This window comes from Penaeus monodon, chromosome 4 (assembly GCF_015228065.2).
Source record: "Penaeus monodon isolate SGIC_2016 chromosome 4, NSTDA_Pmon_1, whole genome shotgun sequence".
Lineage (NCBI taxonomy): Eukaryota > Metazoa > Arthropoda > Malacostraca > Decapoda > Penaeidae > Penaeus > Penaeus monodon.
In genome coordinates this window covers 5,552,864-5,568,274 of record NC_051389.1, presented here as the reverse complement: position 1 = coordinate 5,568,274, position 15,411 = coordinate 5,552,864, and the positions used below count along the sequence as shown (strand labels likewise).

Here is a 15,411-nt window from a genome sequence, read left to right as displayed (position 1 = left end):
ATCGCGACGCCGTCCCGTATACACGATCGCATATTTTCCTCCACACTTCCGAGTACATCGCAACCCTTGTGAGTTTCCTAGTTCAGCCTGCATAAAAGAGGATCGCCTGCGAGCGACAGACAGACAGCCTACAGCACGCTGTTTCACCTTTGCCGCTGCCCAAGATTTCCGCATAGTGCCAGACGCGACTTGCCTGCACTCTACCGCTCATCGGCCATCGTTGCACACACACACACACACAGATATATATATATATATCCTTTTTCCTTCAACGGTAGGTTCATGTTTGAGCCGCCGTGGTCACATCATGACACCCAATTGCAGTTTCCATGTTGTGATGATCTTGGAGTGAGTACGTGGTAGGGTCCACAGTTCCTTTCCACGGAGATAAATAGATATATAAATATAAATAGATAAATAGATATATAAACACAAATAGATAAATAGATATATACATATAAACAGATAAATATATATATAAATATGAATAGATAAGTAGATATATAAATATGAATAGATAAATAGATATATAAATATAATAGATAGAAAGATATATAAGTATAAATAGATAAATGAATATATATATATATATATATATTTATATATCTATTTATCTATTCATAATTATATATCTATTTATCTATTTATATATATATATCTATTTATCTATTTATATTCATATATCTATTTATCTATTTATATTTATATATCTATTTATCTATTTATATTTACATATCTATTGATCTATTATATTTATAGATCTATTTATCTATTTATATTTATATATCTATTTATTTATTTATATTTATAGATCTATTTATCTATTTATATTTATATATCTATTTATCTGTTTATATCTATACATCTATCTATCTATTAATTATATCTATCTATCTATCTATTAATCATCATCATCATTTAACGGTAGGTTCATGTCTGAGCCGCCGTGGTCACAGCATGATACTCAATTGCAGTTTTCACGTTGTGATGCTCTTGGAGTGAGTACGTGGTAGGGTCCCCAGTTCCTTTCCACGGAGAGTGCCGGTGTTACCTTTTTAGGTAATCTTATTTTATCCGGGCTTGGGACCAGCACTGACTTGAGCTGGCTTGGCCACCCAGTGGCTAGGCAGGCAATCGAGGTGAAGTTCCTTGCCCAAGGGAAACAACGCGGCGGTCGGTGACTCGAACCCTCGAACTCAGATTGCCGTCGTGACAGTGTTGAGTCCGACGCTCTAACCATTCGGCCACCGCGGCCCCTATCTATTAATATATCTATTTATTTATTTATATTTATATATCTATCTATCTGGGGACGCGGTGGCCGAATGGTTAGAGCGTCAGACTCAAGACTGTCACGACAGTAATCTGAGTTCGAGGGTTCGAGTCACCGGCCGGCGCGTTGTTTCCCTTCGGCAAGGAACTTCACCTCGATTGCCTGCCTAGCCACTGGGTGGCCAAGTCAGCCCAAGTCAGTGCCGGGTAAATAGAGATGGAGACTCGATAAAAACACCGGGCGGAAGGCAATGGCAAACCACCGCTCTAAATTGCCAAGAAAAAAATCATGGAAGCCCATGATCGCCAAGGCCGCGGTGGCCGAATGGTTAGAGCGTCGGACTCAAGACTGCCACCACGGCAATCTGAGTTCGAGGGTTCGAGTCACCGGCCGGCGCGTTGTTCCCTTGGGCAAGGAACTTCACCTCGATTGCCTACCCAGCCACTGGGTGGCCAAACCAGCCTAAAAGTCAGTGCTGGTCCCAAGCCCGGATAAAATAGAGAGAATGATTACCTAAGAAGGTAACACCGGCACTCTCCGTGGAAAGGAACTGGGGACCCTACCACTTACTCACTCCAAGAGCATTACAGCATGAAAAAAAACTACAATTGAGTATCATGCTGTGACCACGGCGGCTCAGACATGAACCTACCGTTAAAAGAAGAAGATCTATCTATCTATTTCTATTTATACATATCTATTTATCTATTTGTATTTTTATATCTATTTATATATATATTTATATTTATATATCTATTTATCTATTTGTATTTTTATATCTATTTATATATATATATTTATATTATATATCTATTAATCTATTTATGTATTTATAGTTATATATCTATTTATCTTTTTTTTTTTCTTCTTTCTTTTTTTTTTTTTTTTTTTTTTTTCTTTTTCTTTTTTTGCATCGCCCGCGTGCATATGTGAGCACGCGCGTGATTTTTTTTTTTTTTTTTTTTTTCATTATTGTTCACTATTGAGAGGTTATTTGGCAGTGCCACTCTTACCTGATTCGATGCCTTTCCTAATCAAACGCGGTTCGGCGCGCTAACACTTGTGCCACGGCGGCGACTTTTCCTACGAAACCTGCGTTTGACTTCTCAAGGCGACATGTCGTTTTCTCGCCGTGAGATCGGTCTCGAGCAAGCAGTCGGAGCACAGGCAATTTTACGACCGCCGCGACGGAGAATTGAATTTGGCTCCCATGACAGGAGCCTTGTGCAGGCGTGACCTCGGCCAGGTCTGTCAGACCTGTCAGTTCTAGACACTCGTTGGAGGCTCAGTTTCTGTCAAGGCCTATTGCTTTCTTTCATAATCCTCGGCTAGCGTACCTGTAAAACCATACATCCTCGTCTCTTCATCTATGTCAAGCTCCCCTGACACAGAAATTTCGTACGTTAAGTCGTGGTAAAACCGTATTGTCCCTCCGCGTAAGGCCCCTATTCCTATTACAAGGTATTCCCTGTCACCTTCAAAGTACATAGCTATCCCAAATTCACGGTCTTTCACCTTCAGGCGACAATAAGCCGCATGCCGCATGGGCAAATCCCCGTAGAATGTTTGAACTCCGCCTTTCAGCTCTGATACATCTTCCAGTGGTAAATTCAGGTCCTTTGCTACCTCCAAGTTACTTGTAAGGAATAATGTCGTACCAGTATCAACCACTGCCTCCACTTCCTTGCCTTCGACGGTCACTGTCTCATACAGATGATCGATCTTGGTGACATCCAAGTGTGCATAGTCACCGAAGGTCAAGGAGTTCTCTTGTAGATTTATGGTGCAACTAAAGGCGAACAGAATGTCCAAACCCAGATAGTTAAAATCATAAATGTCCTCGACTTCAAAAGTAATCGGGAAAACTGTGCCCTTGACCTTAATATTTAACACTACGGAATCTCTAAATTCATCCTCAAACACTTCGTCCTGCTTGCCAAACTTCTTCACCTGGTTGGAAGTAATAAATGAGTCTATGACACCAGTAACCAGACAGAATGTCGTTCTTTCGCCCTCGCACACGAGGTCCACTAATCTTACTTCGCTATCTGCGTAGTATAAAGAGAAAACTCCCTCCTGCATCGCCATCTTGGCTTTAGCAGACAGATGCATCGAAAGAGGAAGCGTCTGGGTATATCATTTTTTGGTAACGAGGTTCATATCAAGTGTGTGTATGTGCGTGTGTTTGTGTGTCCGTGTGCGCGTGTGTGTGTGTGCGTATGTGTGTATGTCTGTGTGTGTCTGTGTGTGTGTGTGTGTGTGTGTGTGTTGTGTGTGCTGTGTGTGTATGTGTGTGTGTGTGTATGTGTGTGTGTGTCTGTGTGTGCATGTGTGTGCATGTATGTCTGTGTGTGTCTGTGTGCGCGTGTGTGTAATTTATATATGTGTGTATATGTATGTGTTTGCATGTGTGCGTGTGTGCATGTGTGTGTGAGTGTATAATTTAAATATGTGTGTATATATATATGTGTGTGCGCTTGCGTGTGTGCTTGTGTCTGTGTTTGCATTGTGTGTGTGTGTTTGTGTCTGTGTGTGTGTGTGTCTTTGTGTCTTTATGTGTGTGTGTGCATGTGTGTGCATTGTGTGTGTGTGTGTGTGTGTGTAATTTATATGTGTGTATATGTATGTGTTTGCATGGGTGCGTGTGTGCATGTGTGTGTATTGTGTGTGTGCGTGTGTGTATGATTTATATATGTGTGTATATATATATATGTGCGCGTGTGCGTGTGTGTATGTGTGTGTGTGTCTGTGTGTGCATATGTGTGTGTGTGTGTGTGTAATTTATATGTGTGTATATGTATGTGTTTGCATGGGTGCGTGTGTGCATGTGTGTGTATTGTGTGTGCGTGTGTGTATAATTTATATATGTGCGTATATGTATGTGTGCGTTTGCGTGTGTGCGTGTGTCTGTGTGTGCATGTGTGTGCATTGTGTGTGTTTGTGTTTGTGTGTGTGTGTGTGTTTGTGTGTGTGTGCGTGCATGTGCATATGTGTGTGTGTGTGCGCGTGTGTGTGTATCAGGCTGTGACCACGGCGGCTCAAACATGAACCTACCGTTTTAGATTAGATATATGTATGTGTGCGTTTGCGTGTGTGCGTGTGTCTGTGTGTGCATGTGTGTGCGTGTGCGCGTGTGTGTGTGTGCGTATGTATGTATGTCTGTGTGTGTATGTGAGGTGTGTGTTGTGTGTGTGTGTGTGTGTGTGTGTGTCTGTGTGTGCATGTGTGTGTGTGCGCGTGTGTGTAATTTATATGTGTGTATATGTATGTGTTTGCATGTGTGACCACGGCGGCTCAGACATGAACCTACCGTTAAATGATGATGATATGTATGTGTGCGTGTGTCTGTGAGTGCATGTGTGTGCATTGTGTGTGTTTGTGTGTGTGTGCGTGCATGTGCATATGTGTGTGCGTGCGCCCGCGTGTGTGTGTGTATCAGGCTGTGACCACGGCGGCTCAAACATGAACCTACCGTTTTAGATTAGATATATGTATGTGTGCGTTTGCGTGTGTGCGTGTGTCTGTGTGTGCATGTGTGTGCATTGTGTGCGTGTGTTTGTGTGTGTGTTTGTGTGTTTGTGTGTGTGTGTGCGTGCATGTGCATGTGTGTGTGTGTGTGTGTGTGTGTGTGTGTGTGTGTTGTGTGTGTGTGTGCATATGTGTGTGTGTGTGTATAATTTATATATGTGTGTATATGTATGTGTGCGTTTGCGTGTGTGGTGCTGTTGTGTTGTGTTTGTGTTGTGTGTGTGTGTGTGTGCATGTGTATATGTGTGTGTGTGTGCGCGCGTGTGTGTGTATCAGGCTGTGAAAACGGCGGATTAAACATGAACCTACCGTTTTAGATTAGAGATATGTATGTGTGCATTGTGTGCGTGTATTTGTGTGTGTATGTGTGTGCGCGTGCATGTGCATGTGCATGTGTGTATGTGCGCATGTGCGTGTGTGTATGTGTGTGTGTCTGTGTGTGCATATGTGTGTGTGTGTGTGTAATTTATATGTGTGTATATGTATGTGTTTGCATGTGTGCGTGTGTGCATGTGTGTTTGTGTTTGTGTGTGTGTGTGCGTGCATGTGCATGTGTGTGTGTGTGTGCGTGCGCGTGTGTGTGTGTATCATGCTGTGACCACGGCGGCTCAAACATGAACCTACCGTTTTAGATTAGATATATGTATGTGTGCGTTTGCGTGTGTGCGTGTGTCTGTGTGTGCATTGTGTGCGTGTGTTTGCGTGTGTTTGTGTGTGTGCCTGCATGTGTGTGTATGTGTGTGTGCATTGTTACGTAGCTTTCGTTCATTAACAATGACACCGGTTGTTACAGAACCGGGCGCATAACAGAACCCAATCTAAGTTAATATATTTTGGTGTCAAGCGTAATAATTTATAAATATCCTTGTGTTTCTTTTAATTCTATGTCCACATTCCGCTCGTATGCGCATATATTCTTGTGTGTTACTGCTGCCGTGATCACTTCTTAATTATTGTTAATTACATATACTCGTACTTGTTATATGTTAGCTCTGTTATTCATTAAGAGTCAAACTAATTAACAATCACTCAACAATATGCTCTGCTTCTATATCTTCCGTGTTACAATCATCTCTATTAGATATTATATTATTTCCTTTTAGCTTCCCTTTTTATAGTACTGCCAGTTTTAAAGTAATATACTGTAAGTATGCAAAGGTAGGGAGTATAAAGCCAATTTATAATCAATTTGTATTTATACCAATCACCGGATAACAAAACTGTACGAAAATCACCTCATCCGCAAACATATATGAATATTACACAACAGAAAGAACATTTATATTCAAATAAACCTATACTGCAATACAGGATGACAATAAGGTCAAATTACAAACATAAAATGTGAATTATCGTAACCGACCAGCCATAGTCACCTTCTTCCACAAGTCCATCCAAGGTCGTTCTCCTCCTCCCTCGCCCTTACTCTCCATACAACCCATTCTGAGTCGACCAGACCCAAGCCCGAACCCGAACAAACCCCCATGTCTCGTCCACGTATTCCGAGTCCCGTTAGTCCGTCGCAGTCGGAGTAAAGCAGCGTCAGGTCATGCAGAGGTCATGCAATTAGTTGACGGTCGTACACAGGTCGATGGTCGATGGGCAGCCATGTAATAGCATATATGCATATAGATAAATGAATGAACAGATAAAGAAGAAAACATACACACACATATATGTGTGTGTATGTGTATAAATGTATATATATATATATATATATATATATATATATATATATATATATGTAATATATGGTATAATATGTGTATATGGCATAATATCTGCTGCATCACATTAGGAAAGAAATCGCAGGACAGATTCCTGCAAGTGTCGTGACGCGACATTGTAGTGAACTCTGCATAATTTTAAATCTAAACATATAAAAAAATAATACCATATTTTAATGTTTTAATCCTGTGCAATCAAGGTGAACCCCCAAACCAGACGAGCTTTGTTTCTTCTTCTTTTAACGGTAGATTCATGTCTGAGCCGCCGTGGTCACAGCATGATACTTAATTGTAGTTGTCATGTTGTGATGCTCTTGGAGTGAATACGTGGTAGGGTCCCCAGTTCCTTTCCACGGAGAGTGCCGGTGGTACCTTTTTAGGTAATCATTCTCTCTATTTATCCGGGCTTGGGACCAGCACTTGACTTGGGCTGGCTTGGCCACCCAGTGGCTAGGTAGGCAATCAAGGTGAAGTTCCTTGCCCAAGGGAACAACGCGGCGCTCGGTGACTCGAACCCTCGAATTCAGATTGCCGTCGTGACAGTCTTGGGTCCGATGCTCTAACTATTCGGCCACCGCGGCCTTGACGATCATGGGCTTTCCATGATTTTTTCATAGCAATTTAGAGCGGTGGTTTGCCATTGCCTTCCGCCCGGTGTTTTTATCGAGTCACCATCTCTATGTACCCGGCATTGACTTGAGCTGGCTTGGCCACCCAGTGGCTAGGCAGGCAATCGTGGTGAAGTTCCTTGCCCAAGGGAAACAACGCGCCGGCCGGTGACTCGAACCCTCGAACTCAGATTGCCGTCGTGACAGTCTTGAGTCCGACGCTCTAACCATTCGGCCACCGCGACCCCGAGCTTTGTTTAGAGCCTGTCAAATCATGCTTAGTGTTTCTCTCTCTCTCTCTCTCTCTCTCTCTCTTCCTCTCATAAAAAAAAAAAAAAAAAAAAAAACTCCGCTGGCCTGACTTGATGTGCAGGGTCACACAAAAACCGAAGGACTTGCCGGAAATCTCCCTAGCTCTCTAGACTGTTATTATGCACAGGCAATGCTCCTTTCACAACAATGTTTTCACAACATGAACATACAATTGAGTTTCATGTTGAGACAGCCGATGTCAGAATCTGATAGGGCATCATACAAAAAAAATGCTCCTCTAAGCCAGAGATTCGAGGATGGAAGACTGCAACGGGGCTTTGACCTGACCCCTTTTGATTATTATTTATAGTGGCAAATTTGTGTATTCGGCTCGCTGTGGAACACCAGTGTGACTAATTGCACAGACAAGTGTTGTGTTTTTGTTAGGAATATTAATATCACAGATGTAAAACTATTATATATACACATCCACAGCCGATATATTAGTATTTTTTAAAATGTTCTCCTAGTTCCTTATGTTACCTTTTTCCTTAAGGATTTGTGCCCAGGCTCCTTTTTTATTTTTAGTTTTATTTTTACACCCCCATCCCCGCGGCCCTTACATCGCCGCTGCTTACAATTATTACTATTCAATGCCTTCAACTATTTTACATGTAGTAGATATAGATATTTAAGACTGAAATAACATTTGACGTTTTGAAATCTCGTCCAAATGGGTGCGCATTTTAAGATCGTTCGGGCGTCCTCAGTAGACAGGCAGATTGAAATGATATCTGATTCATTATTATATACATTTTACTTTCTACATCACTCTTAAATATGTTCTTTCTTCCGTTAAAGAAATATCCATAAAAAATTATCTTCACTTTCATTTTTTGTACATTAAGGACAAGGGCTATATTCACAACGACCTGATGGACGTCAACGTGGTCGTGGACGAGGCCACAGGGCGCGTGAGCATCATCGACTTCGGCAACGCCTGCCGCCCTGGCCAGAACGCCGGCTACAGCGCCAGCTCCAACGACAACCTGGCGCCCGAAATCCTGGGCGGCGGCTCGAGCACCACAGCCTCCGACGTGTTCTCGGTCGGCTTCATGCTGGGCCAGATCTGCGACGAGATGGCCCGGCCCTCCAGCGAGCTCAGGCGCCTGGCGCGGAAGATGCAGAGCGCAAAGCCCCGCCAGAGGCCCGCCCTGTCCGCCGCCATCAAGCGCCTCAACAGCTGCCACTGATCAGGAGTCCCTCTCCTGCCGCAGGACTGACGGCAGGTCTGGGCACAGTCCATTTGTAGTTGTAAAAAAAATAATAATAAAAAAAAAAAGAAAAAAAATAAAGATAATTTTTTTTTATCCGTGTGGACCCCGGGGTAGAATAGGTCCAACGTACCCTCTGCGTGTCGTAAGAGGCGACTAAAAGAGGTTGGCGGCAGGAAGGGCATCCGGCCGTAAAAACCCCTGCCAAGCCAATACTTCAACGGTAGGTTCATGTTTGAGCCGCCGTGGTCACATCATGACACCCAATTGCAGTTTCCATGTTGTGATGATCTTGGAGTGAGTACGTGGTAGGGTCCACAGTTCCTTTCCACGGAGATAAATAGATATATAAACACAAATAGATAAATAGATATATACATATAAACAGATAAATATATATATAAATATGAATAGATAAGTAGATATATAAATATGAATAGATAAATAGATATATAAATATAAGTAGATAGATAGATATATAAGTATAAATAAATAAATGAATATATATATATATATATATATTTATATTTATATATCTATTTATCTATTTATATTTATATATCCATTTATCTATTTATATCTATGTATCTATTTATCTATTCATAATTATATATCTATTTATCTATCTATATTTATATATCTATTTATCTATTTATATTCATATATCTATTTATCTATTTATATTTATATATCTATTTTTCTATTTTTGTGTATATTTATATTTATATATCTATTTATTTGTTTATATTTAAATATCTATTTATATTTACATATCTATTGATCTATTATATTTATATATCTATCTATCTATTTCTATTTATACATATCTATTTATCTATTTGTATTTTTATATCTATTTATATATATATATTTATATTTATATATCTATTTATCTATTTGTATTTTTATATCTATTTATATATATATATATTTATATTTATATATCTATTAATCTGTTTATGTATTTATAGTTATATATCTATTTATCTTTTTTTTTTTTTTTTTTTTTTTTTTTTTTTTTTTTTTTTTTTGCATCGCCCGCGTGCATATGTGAGCACGCGCGTGATTTTTTTTTTTTTTTTTTTTTTTCATTATTGTTCACTATTGAGAGGTTATTTGGCAGTGCCACTCTTACCTGATTCGATGCCTTTCCTAATCAAACGCGGTTCGGCGCGCTAACACTTGTGCCACGGCGGCGACTTTTCCTACGAAACCTGCGTTTGACTTCTCAAGGCGACATGTCGTTTTCTCGCCGTGAGATCGGTCTCGAGCCAGCAGTCGGAGCACAGGCAATTTTACGACCGCCGCGACGGAGAATTGAATTTGGCTCCCATGACAGGAGCCTTGTGCAGGCGTCACGCCTGCACAAGGCCAGGTCTGTCAGACCTGTCAGTTCTAGACACTCGTTGGAGGCTCAGTTTCTGTCAAGGCCTATTGCTTTCTATCATAATCCTCGGCTAGCGTACCTGTAAAACCATACATCCTCGTCTCTTCATCTATGTCAAGCTCCCCTGACACAGAAATTTCGTACGTTAAGTCGTGGTAAAACCGTATTGTCCCTCCTCGTAAGGCCCCTATTCCTATTATAAGGTCTTCCTCGTCACTTTCATAGTACATAGCTATCCCAAATTCACGGTCTTTCACCTTCAGGCGACAATAAGCCGCATGCCGCATGGGCAATTCCCCGTACAATGTTTGAACTCCGCCTTTCAGCTCTGATACATCTTCCAGTGGTAAATTCAGGTCCTTTGCTACCTCCAAGTTACTTGTAAGGAATAATGTCGTACCAGTATCAACCATTGCCTCCACATCCTTGCCTTCGACGGTCACTGTCTCATACAGATAATCGATCTTGGTGACATCCAAGTGTGCATAGTCACCGAAGGTCAAGGAGTTCTCTTGTAGATTTATGGTGCAACTAAAGGCGAACAGAATGTCCAAACCCAGATAGTTAAAATTATAATTGTCCTCGACTTCAAAAGTAATCGGGAAAACTGTGCCCTTGACCTTAATATTTAACACTACGGAATCTCTAAATTCATCCTCAAACACTTCGTCCTGCTTGCCAAACTTCTTCACCTGGTTGGAAGTAATAAATGAGTTTATGACACCAGTATCCAGATAGAATGTCGTTCTTTCGCCCTCGCACACGAGGTCCACGAATCTTACTTCGCTATCTGCGTAGTATAAAGAGAAAACTCCCTCCTGCATCGCCATCTTGGCTTTAGCAGACAGATGCATCGAAAGAGGAAGCGTCTGGGTATATCATTTTTTGGTAACGAGGTTCATATCAAGTGTGTGTATGTGCGTGTGTTTGTGTGTCCGTGTGCGCGTGTGTGTGTGTGTGTATGTGTGTGTGTCTGTGTGTGTGTGTGTGTGTGTGTGTATGTGTGTGTGTGTGTGTGTGTGTGTATGTGTGTGTGTCTGTGTGTGCATGTGTGTGTGTGTGTGTGTGTGTGTGTGTGTGCATGTGTTGTGTGTTGTGTGTGTGTGTGTGTGTGTGTGTGTCTGTGTGTGCATGTGTGTGCGTGTGTGTGAGTGTATAATTTATATATGTGTGTGTATATATATATGTGTGTGTGCGTTTGGTGTGTGCGTGTGTCTGTGTTTGCATTGTGTGTGTGGCATGTGCATGTGTGTGTGTGCGCGTGTGCGTGTGTGTATGTGTGTGCATATGTGTGTGTGTGTGTGTGTGTGTAATTTATATGTGTGTATATGTTTGTCTTTGCATGGGTGCGTGTGTGCATGTGTGTGTATTGTGTGTGTATGATTTATATATGTGTGTATATATATATTATGTGTGCGTTTGCGTGTGTGCGTGTGTCTGTGTGTGCGTGTTTGTATTTGTGCGTGTATGTATGTGTTTGTGTGTGTGTGTATAATTTATATATGTGTGTATATGTATGTGTGCGTTTGCGTGTGTGCGTGTGTCTGTGTGTTCATTGTGTGTGTTTGTGTTTGTGTGTGAAGCAGTGTGAAGTCTCTCCAGTTGTACGTTTTCTATTTTAAAGCAATCGTTTTCTTTGTTTCAGGGCCAGTTTTACAATTCGTACTTAGTTCTGTTTGTACATTTACTGCATTTGTTTAAGCGACTTATCAGTTACTGTTTTATTTTTCACTTTTAGGCCTTGCACCTCAAAATATGATTTAACGTAGGTCATCTCAACCCTTTCTTAATAAGTCCATGTTACGTATCACATACGTAACAGAAGCTTCAGATAGATATGACTGTCTTTCTATAATGATCAATCCGACAATTCACTAGGGTGGTCATTACGACCACCCTAGTGAATTGTCGGATTGATCATTATAGAAAGACAGTCATATCTATCTGAAGCTTCTGTAATGCAAAATATGTTTAATAGTAATAAGGGGAAAGTGGAAATTTGGATAAGACTACCTATTTATTTTCATTAAATATATATATATATATATATATATATATATATATATTTACGATAATAATATCGTATTATAATAATAATAACAATAGTAGTAATGAAAGTGACCCGGTGTTTGATTTTAATGAGCAAATCTAAAGAGATTAATAATAATAATAATAATAATAATAACAATAATAAATAAAGGAGCCTTCAGATAATTAGTATGAAAAATACATATATGAAAATCCATATGTAATGACAGAAACAGAAATAATGTACTTGAAAAAATTACAAAAATAGACATGGTATTTTGGTAATTTACTATGTAAATATATTGATAATAAGTAAGAACAGTTTTAAAAAAACAACATTCGTATTATATATATATATATATATATATATATATATATATATATATATATATTTATATATATATATATATATATATATATATATATATATATATATATATGAATATACATAATAATAATAATAATTACCACCATAGGACTGTTTTTATCAGTAAGAATTACTCTGTGCTGAAATAGAGCGAAGGAAACAGTGATGGAAAGACAAGTGACATTAAAAAACAAAAACGGTGCGGTGTGATTGTAAAGAGTGTTACTGTTTCAAGATGAAAATAACTTATATTTCTCTGAACTAAATAGAATATGTTTGATTTTTCTTCATATTATTATTATTGCTGTTATTATTATTAAGAAGAAGAAAAAGAAAAAGAAAACAAATTCTACTTAGTTCAGAGTTATACGTTATCTTCGTCTTGAAACACTAATCACTGTTTACAATCACACCGCACTGTTGATGTTTTTCAATGTCACAAAAACACATTTGTCTTTTCACGAACTTGTTTCCTTCGCTCTATTTCAGCACAGAGTAATTCTTACTGATGAAATCTATCCTATGGTGGTAGCATCTTTTATCATGACGGAATACGAACACAAAGTGTTTCAGCCTGAATATATATATACCAAGGAAAATACAAATAATTATTAATGATATATATAACTGATAAAACGTAGAATTAAAAGCACCATAATAAGTTGAACTAATTTTTGAAGAGGGAGAGAGAGAAAAAAAAAACTTAAAATAAATTCAATAAATCGGAGAACTAAGCTACGCTTTCTCATATATATTTAAACACCAAAATTCAAGTTTATAATTGAATCACCGAATAAATACGCGCAAAAAAACTTCTGTGGCGTTTGCAGGATCCTTGCGGTCTCGTCCCTTCTGCTGCGCCTGCGTCAACGTGCTTGCGCCTCCTCCGGAGAGTTCCTTCTGCGGCGCCTGCAGAAGGTCGCGCCATGGTTTTATCTCCTTATTTTACGTCGTGGGGTTATTTTCTGCGGGAGATGCTGAGCGGGCCTGGGGCACCGAAGAAGGGAGCAACAGCCGTAGCACACTACACGAGGACCTCGATGATGGTGTGTCGTCCCTGCAAAAGACAGATAGATATGGACCTTAAATTACATGACAGATTAAACAGAGCCACAATAACAAAATAATTTAGATGAAATACATTTACTTTTATGATTACATATAAAGAGATAAAATTCAATAATAACATCGAAGCGATTGTTATGAAACATTATAAAACACAATAACACGATTACACGAAATTAATAGGATCACTATGATACACTTCTATCCACACTTAAACAAAAGGAAACGAAACACGAACAGTATAACCAAGGCAATGTAAACACTCCAAAACAACTTCCTCCTTTACCTACCAATCCTACGGGGACACAAGGCGCTCCCTCGACCCACAGGTGCTAGTGGTTTGGGTTTCTATTCCCCCCCCCGTCTGCGTGGTGTATTTGCGCCACCTCCTGCACTACATTCGCCGCTACTGCCTCCTGCTGTCGGTGCATCTCTCTCCTCCTCTCCATCTCGCGCTGTTCCTGAAACGAGAAAAAGAAAAGTTACTAAGGTGAATAAGATAATATTAATGCTTAAGTTATGTTGCAATTACCACATCTGTGAAAATAAGTAAAAAAGTATAGATCATAACATGATTGGAGCAGTACAAATAATAGTGATATTATGTTAACATACCTTGTTTTTCCGCTGGATAGATCTCCGATGCGCATCCAGCTATGGAAGATTAATAAAATTATATAAATAAATAAAAATGCCACAGAAACGCCGAAGGTAAAAAGTTTATAAGAGGACCGCACCCGTCAGAGACAAAGTCCCGAACTCCAGCCAACAATCTTGGGGGATCCCGCGGGGTACCGGGGGTTTGGGAGGGGATGAATATCGAGGAGATCGCTAATAAACGGTAATAATAAATATTCATCTGAAACATCACCCGAGCTAAGTACCCCACAAAGTGTTAAACTGTTAAATCTTTAGTGCTGAAGACATTTATATGGCTCCCAGCAATTGTCAGTTTTTACTTTTATGATGCCGAGAAGAGTTTCGGCGTCTCGGGAAGCAACGGGGACAAGGAAAAATTGTCTTGTTTGACGGCAGACCCCGCCAAACACCCACTGCCCCTCTATTGCGCGGCCAACATTATATTTGCGCTTGCCGAATTTATTTTCGTCAATTTCTACTATTATATTAATGCTACCTGTTTTTTCATAGGTGTTTCTGAGACACCAAGAAACACACACTTCGCAAAAGCTAGCCCAGTCACATATAGTCTGTCACTATTTTTTTTTTTTTTTTTTTTTTTTTTTTTTTTTTTTTTTTTTTTTTTACGCACCAAAGCCACTGTCACAGTCTTGGTATCGGTTAATCATACTTGAAACTGACCGGCTGACGAAACAAACTATAAAAAAATAATAATAATAATATCATCTGCAGTTTATATAAGAAAAAATATTAAGATTAGATAGATACGTATGAGATGTACATGAAAAGCTTAAATTTTCTTCTAGTCGGTGCGGTCCCTTCATATACTTTACCCACACAATTATATCACGATTATTATAACTGACCTGTCTTCACTTATAAAAACACTCACATAAACTTACCACTTTCTTCAGCATCCCCGGTCCTCCCATAGTGACTGACACCTAAACTACGAGGGGAAAATAAGCCACTGGCACTGGAGGGAGCTCAAGCGCGTGTGAGCGTTCATGCGCCGGTAATGCCTAGGTCATCGAAATATTAGGAGGCCAAATAGGCAATAATTTCACGAACATTCATCGTGTACGTGTGCGTATGCGTGTGTGTGTGTACGTTTGCGCGCGCGCGCGCGCGTGTGTGTGCTTGTGTTTGTGTGTGTCAAACAATTTTCACCAAACCATCAACTAATCATAGATTATCAACACATTTTGCCAGGATGACGTAACACCTGCCAAGTTCACGATGCTTTTAGTGTATTAATTTTTC

General features: G+C 39.7%; 1 long non-coding RNA gene across 1 annotated transcript in view; it reads right to left on the bottom strand.

Moving 5' to 3' along the window:
* Nucleotides 1–12,554: 12,554 nt before the first annotated feature.
* LOC119569207 overlaps nt 12,555–15,411 on the bottom strand; it is a 3,080-nt gene continuing 223 nt past the window's right edge. Inside the window, exons 1-3 of the long non-coding RNA XR_005228226.1 lie at nt 14,125–15,411; nt 13,800–13,970; nt 12,555–13,501 (exon numbers count right to left, since the gene is read on the bottom strand). The exon at nt 14,125–15,411 is cut by the window's right edge and continues 223 nt beyond it. This is a non-coding gene — a long non-coding RNA (uncharacterized LOC119569207). The remainder of the gene's footprint in view (nt 13,502–13,799; nt 13,971–14,124) is intronic.